The following is a 6447-nucleotide window of genomic DNA, read 5'->3' on the forward strand; positions in this document are numbered from 1 at the left end:
TAAACTATTAAAATTCTAAGGGTTTAACTTGGAACTAAAGTATTCATGGGGGGAAACTTTACAAATTCCAAAACTTGAGGGCAAGTTTTGAACAATTCAAAAACCTTTTCAATTCCATAACTTATGAATTTAAAGTAGTTTTAATAAAAACTCTTCAAGTTCCGTAACTTGAGGACAAGTTATGGAAGACTTTAAAAAACATTTAAGGAAAAAAAAACTCTTCATTTTCATAACCTATGAGTTTAAAGTAGTTTAATGGATAAACTCTTCAAGTTCCATAACTTGAGGACAAGTTATGGAAGACTTTAAAATCATTCAAGAAAATAAGACTCTTCATTTTTCCTAACTTATGGAAATCTTATGAGTTTTAAAGAATCATAAATGTGACTTTTCATATAACTTGAGGACAAGTTACAAAAACACATTTTATGAGCAGCTTTAAGATTAATATGGATTGAAAACAAATTATCACATAACTTTTCTATTAATCTAGACTAACTCATCAGAACAAGACAATTCAAATCAAACTTTTTCATGAAATTAGCCTAACCATTAAACTAATACAAAACATGAATCTATTGACAATTATCTTTGAAATTGGTTTAGCATGAACATTACCACATCAAAAACAGGTTTACAAGACAAAAAACAGCTTAGGGTAATGTTTCTAGTCCAATTCCAGCCTTAAAAGTCGAAAATATGCTGTCAGGGGGTCCTACTCGTCAAGTGCATGAACCAACTCGTCGAGTTGGATGAATTTCTTCATGGAATCGGCGAGTTCATCAGTGGACTCGGCGAGTCCAGTGCCCAGACAGCCAAAATTTTTGATTTTTCAGCCATTTCAGCAAGTATAACATGAAAACAAGCCTTGGCTCTGATACCACTGTTGGGTTTTGGTATAATACAACATCTTATGGTGCACATACAACCCTAAATACCTTGGACCTATGTTTTCACTAATTATACATGCAAATGGTTTCCAAGGTATTGAACATATAGCTAGCATGCAATTGTCATACAAACTACATAAAATACTAGATACAGTAACATACCTTTTGTGTGGCTGGAAGTCTTGATGTATTTGACCTTAAGAACTTAGCCCCAATAGTGTGGAAGCCTCAAATGAAGTCACAACACATCAAGGACAAAGGTAGGACTTGAGAGAGAATCTCCATGCACTCTAAAACCTTCATGAACTCCAAGAACATGCACACACACTCTAGGGTGGTGGTTTTTAGGTCATAACATATGTATTTATATGTGTTGAATTCTAAGAGTCATGGGTATAACCCAAACCCATATCCATGGGTTTTATGATCCATGGTTCATGTGGCCCAACTCTTTATGTATCCATACATAAACTTGGTCCAACATGGATCATAAGCCCAACACATATAAATATAACTAATTACCATAATTAGTCCCCATAGATTTAATTAGTCTCTTTTAACCACTAAATTAATTCCAAATTAATTCTTGATCAATACTAATTAAAACATATGATTTCATATTAATATATTATAACTTATAATATATTAATAAACCATAAATAACCTTCTCTCAAAAGTCCATCCTAACAAATTGTCCTGATGATATGCAACCCAAATGGACCATGCTATTCTCGGGTCGAATACATACCAATAATAGTTATGGGCTTAGACACCTAATCCAACATGTCTAACATATTTTGAACTAACTTTGTGATACCACCCTCTTTCCCCCATGTATCGAAGGACTTCAGGATGGAGCTTTTCTGTAAGGATTTTCTATTCCCAGACCTACATTCTTGTCTATTTTTTGGTCTAAACACTTGCAGTGTGCAGCGAGGAAGAAGTAACAAACACATCCATGCCTCAACCGAGCCAGGTTGGGCAATCACCTTGTAAAGAGCAGTCTTCAAATCCTGAGAGAAAGCAAGGCGACAACTATGGGGGATACTCTTGACAGTAGTGATAGGCTCTTTAAAAACACGATCAAGGAGCGCAACATCAAAAACCAAACCTCCAAGAGCATTTGTCACCGACTCGTTAGTTGACGACTTTAGAATACCAACGATGTAACGACTCGAGCCGTCAGCCCCTGTAAAAAAACCTCTCACGACCATCCGGGTGATGACAATAACGGCTAAGAGCCTGCAAAGTCATACACTTCCCACACATCCATTGACCAAAGGCCTTCAAAGTTTCTTCCACTGCCATAAATAAACCAACATCACTAGAAAGAGCTTCACGTAACACACATTTACGGTCTTCAGTAGGTAAATGATTCCTTTTGATGTGTGAAATCATACGGCCAATCCCCTTACTTCCCACTTCACCATTTGGGCAACAATGGAAGCTTCTGAATGGGTACAGACAAATATCACTCGAACTTGTGGAAGAAGAAGCCATACAAGAGAACAAGCCTCGAGATGAAGCTAAAACTATGAAGCAATATTTAACAAGGGAAGGAAATGGCATACCAACACACTGTTGGTGTGCACAAGAAGCATCCAAACTAAGCAAACTACATTATCTTGAACAATAAGGCTGCAGCACGAGAAAAACTGGTTTGGGCATTTTATCAAACACTTGGTGGGCAACAAAAATAGCTTCTTAGATTTTCATCTTCTTCCATTGAAACATCAACCCAAAATCGCTAATTTAATGAAGATAATTCTCAAGGCAAGCCTTCCATATTCCCACCAACAGTTTAATTATATTTCCAAAATTATCTAATCAAAACAGAATCTGAGTCTGATAGATCTTAATCACAATTCTGAGTTTATACTCTCAGCACCAAATCTCTCGTTTTCACTGACTATGGTGTGGCCCGCTTTTCATTATCAGCCACATATCTTGATTCTGCATCGAAGGTTTATTTCACACCATGGTTCAATCCAGTTTACTCTGAGATCGAGAAAGAGAGGGTAAGGCGTCGTTGCCGGAGAAGAGAAACGTAACTGAGATCGAGGGCCTCGTTTCACCAGTGGGACGACAGGAAAGGGTCGCGATGAAGAGGGAGGGGCCGATATGAGAATGGAGACCGTCGTTGCCGGAGTAAAGGACAGTCTGGCTGCGTCGCCGGAAACGAGAAGGATGATCGGGGTTGAGGCAAGGATGATCTGAATTAGTTTCTTAGCTCCGGTGAAGTCGACGCCACCATCCCCGCCGTCTGCTCCAGTCTTCACTCTCCAAGTAAGATTTCAGCTTCCCATCACTTTCTTTCTCGCAATCCTTACCTTGAACTGGTGTGCCCTTCTCCTATCTACCCCACCTCCATTGCGCCACCAGTAAACCATCGCCCCTCTGAAAACCCTAGAGACCACTGTCTCCAACACCACTCATCCCTCTCTGAAAACCCTATACACGAAATTTACCATCGTCTCCTCTAACAGTTCCCACCGTCGTCTCCTCTAACCAGTCATAAACATAACGATTTTTCAGTAGATTTCTCATTACCATATTCACAATTATAAAACGAAAAGAGGAAACATGTCGCACATTAATTAAGAAGAATCTATAAATTTCAAGTTTCTACCTATAATCTGGAGAACAACATCATCTCTCCTTAGATACTTGCCAAGAAATCGAGGTGTAAGATCAAGGGCGTCGATTTGATAAAACTCACGACCCAGTATTTGTGTTTTCCCCAACAAAATTGTGGGATTTTATAAATTTGAATGCAAGTTGGGTGGGTTGTGGCTTTGTGCTTGATTGTTCTAGGTTTTATCTTTGATTTTGTCTTTAAATTTGCTTTGATCTTACTAATTAAAAGTTTGAGATATTTAATGGAGAAATCCCCAAGAGATAGATAAAAGAGGAAGTGGAAGAGGTGTCACAAAGAATGAGTTGGTCAAAGAAGAGGTGGCGGGAGATGGCAGGTGATATTCGTACTTTCATGATTACGTCGGCTAAAACCGGACATCTTCAGAAGCCGACGTCAATACCAGGAGTGAACGACAAAAGCAAGATTAGCCAATGCTCCAAACTTTGACACTATTCATAAGCCAATCGCTTTTTAATATGTATATAATATGTTTTCGTTAGAATGTTGAGTTAAATATATCTATTATTAATAAATAAATACAATATATTTATAATATGTTTTAGTCAGACTTTTATATGTTAGAGTAAAATATGTCTACAATCGACATATAAATATGAATAAGTTTTAGTTACAATAAAAAATCAAAATATGAAGTTATATTATTACGGTGGAATTGATACGTTATTAATTATTTTTTCATTAAACTGTGTACCGTATCAATTACAGTTTATACAAAATTTTTGTTACCGCTACAATATTAAGTATAATTCATACCAATAAGTTTGGTTGATACGTGTTGGAAATGGTATTACCAACATGTATGAAAGTTTTATGAATGACGATTTTCGTGTTTATAAGCATTGTGAAACAAGAATTGGGGTTCTGTAATGGTTGAGATTGAAAATTTGATCCAAAATGATTTTATTAATTTCTACCTTGAGTTTTTATATTAAATCACTAGAAGGAAATTGGACGGTTTAAAACTTTAAATTTTATAAATACACTAAATGCTAATATTAAAGCTCTTAAACCTTGAACAACAAACATATTAAAATTATATATATATATATATATATATATATATATATATATATATATATATATATATATATATATATATATATATACTACATTTGTGCCCGCGCAAAGCGACGACGACGAATAGCTCTTTTGGTGAATACTTTATTATAGGGAAATAATTATTATATTTTATTATTAGTTATTATGTAATAAAAGAAATTACCATTTTTAAATAAAATACTTATTTTTAGAGCTTATATTTATATTGCCTATATATAAATTAATTCATATAAATGACTTCAGTATTTTGAAATTGTTTTTTTGCTACAAATTGTATTTATTAATAATCTTTTTTATTTATGTCTTTATATTTTTGGCAAGTATTAGTGATTTATTTATGTATATCTAATTTGTATAAAAAAAACTTTGTAACTTAAAAAATTTAAAATTCACGATTTGATAAATATACTATATATATATATATATATATATATATATATATATATATATATATATATATTAAATTGGTTGGTGTGGTACTGTCATACTACCATTATATCATGATTATTCAATTGGTACGGTACTACCATTAAACATATTGACTAACAAATATATTGTTTACTGATATTCTTGGTTTGGTTGGTAAAATATTGATTGTTTTTTTCTTAGTACATATTTTTCAAACCTATCTACCCTAATAAATAAGAATGATTTTGTCACATGTCTTATATATATATATATATATATATATATATATATATATATATATATATATATATATATATATATATATATATGAAAAGTGAATATACATTACAGCCCCACTTAAGCTTAGGTACTAAACATTATGAAAATATATCATTTTATTATCTAAAGATTATGATTAGTGGATTCACAATTAACACTTGAAGGTGCAGATTCAAGATTGACACAATAATTGTGATAGGGAAGCAAGAATATTGATTATCGTTGACCTTCATGACGGTGGAAAATAGTAATGTTCACTGAGGTGAATTAATTAACGATAATGAAAGTAAGAAAACATGGATGATAAAACAATAATGTTGGAAAGAAATATTATCGTGGATAGAATATTTACCAAGTGAAAACCAAAAGGGATATATTTATTAAGTTAAAATGACACATTTTAGAGGTTTAGTATCTAAGGTTAGGTGATGCTGTAATGTATATTCCATATATATATATATATATATATATATATATATATATATATATATATATATATATATATATATATATATATATATATATATTAAATTGGTTGGTGTGGTACTGTCGTGGTATTGAAAACTTTATACTACCATTATATCATGATTACTCAATTGGTATGGTACTACCAACAAAACATACTAACTAACAAATATATTGTTTACTGATATTCTTGGTTTCGTTGGTAACATGTTGATTGTTTTTTCTTAGTACATATTTGTCAGACCTATCTACCCAAATAAATAAGAATGATTTTGCCACATATCTTTCTCTCATTCAATTGGCAACATGTAAATTTTTTCATAATTTTGAGATATATTTATTTTCCACTTCTCATTTACTTCATTTTTCATCTACCTTAATAAATAAGAATGATTTTTTCACATGTTTTTCTTTTATTCAATCGGCCACATGTTATTTTGTCATAATTTTGAGATATGTTTATTTTATACTTGTCAATTACTTCATTTTTATTTCCAATATATATCATTAATTTAGTTTCCACAAATTAGACCTACCATAATGACTATTAATTTCAAATTTGAAATTTGAAATTTTAATTAGAAATAAATTTACAGTTTAAACTTTTGTATTTAACATTTTATTATAATTAACCTGTTTAATATATGGATATAACAACTAAATACATAATTTAATTTATTTATTTTT

This window comes from Lactuca virosa, chromosome 8, assembly GCF_052849685.1.
Source record: "Lactuca virosa cultivar CGN04683 chromosome 8, Lactuca_virosa_CGN04683_v6, whole genome shotgun sequence".
Lineage (NCBI taxonomy): Eukaryota > Viridiplantae > Streptophyta > Magnoliopsida > Asterales > Asteraceae > Lactuca > Lactuca virosa.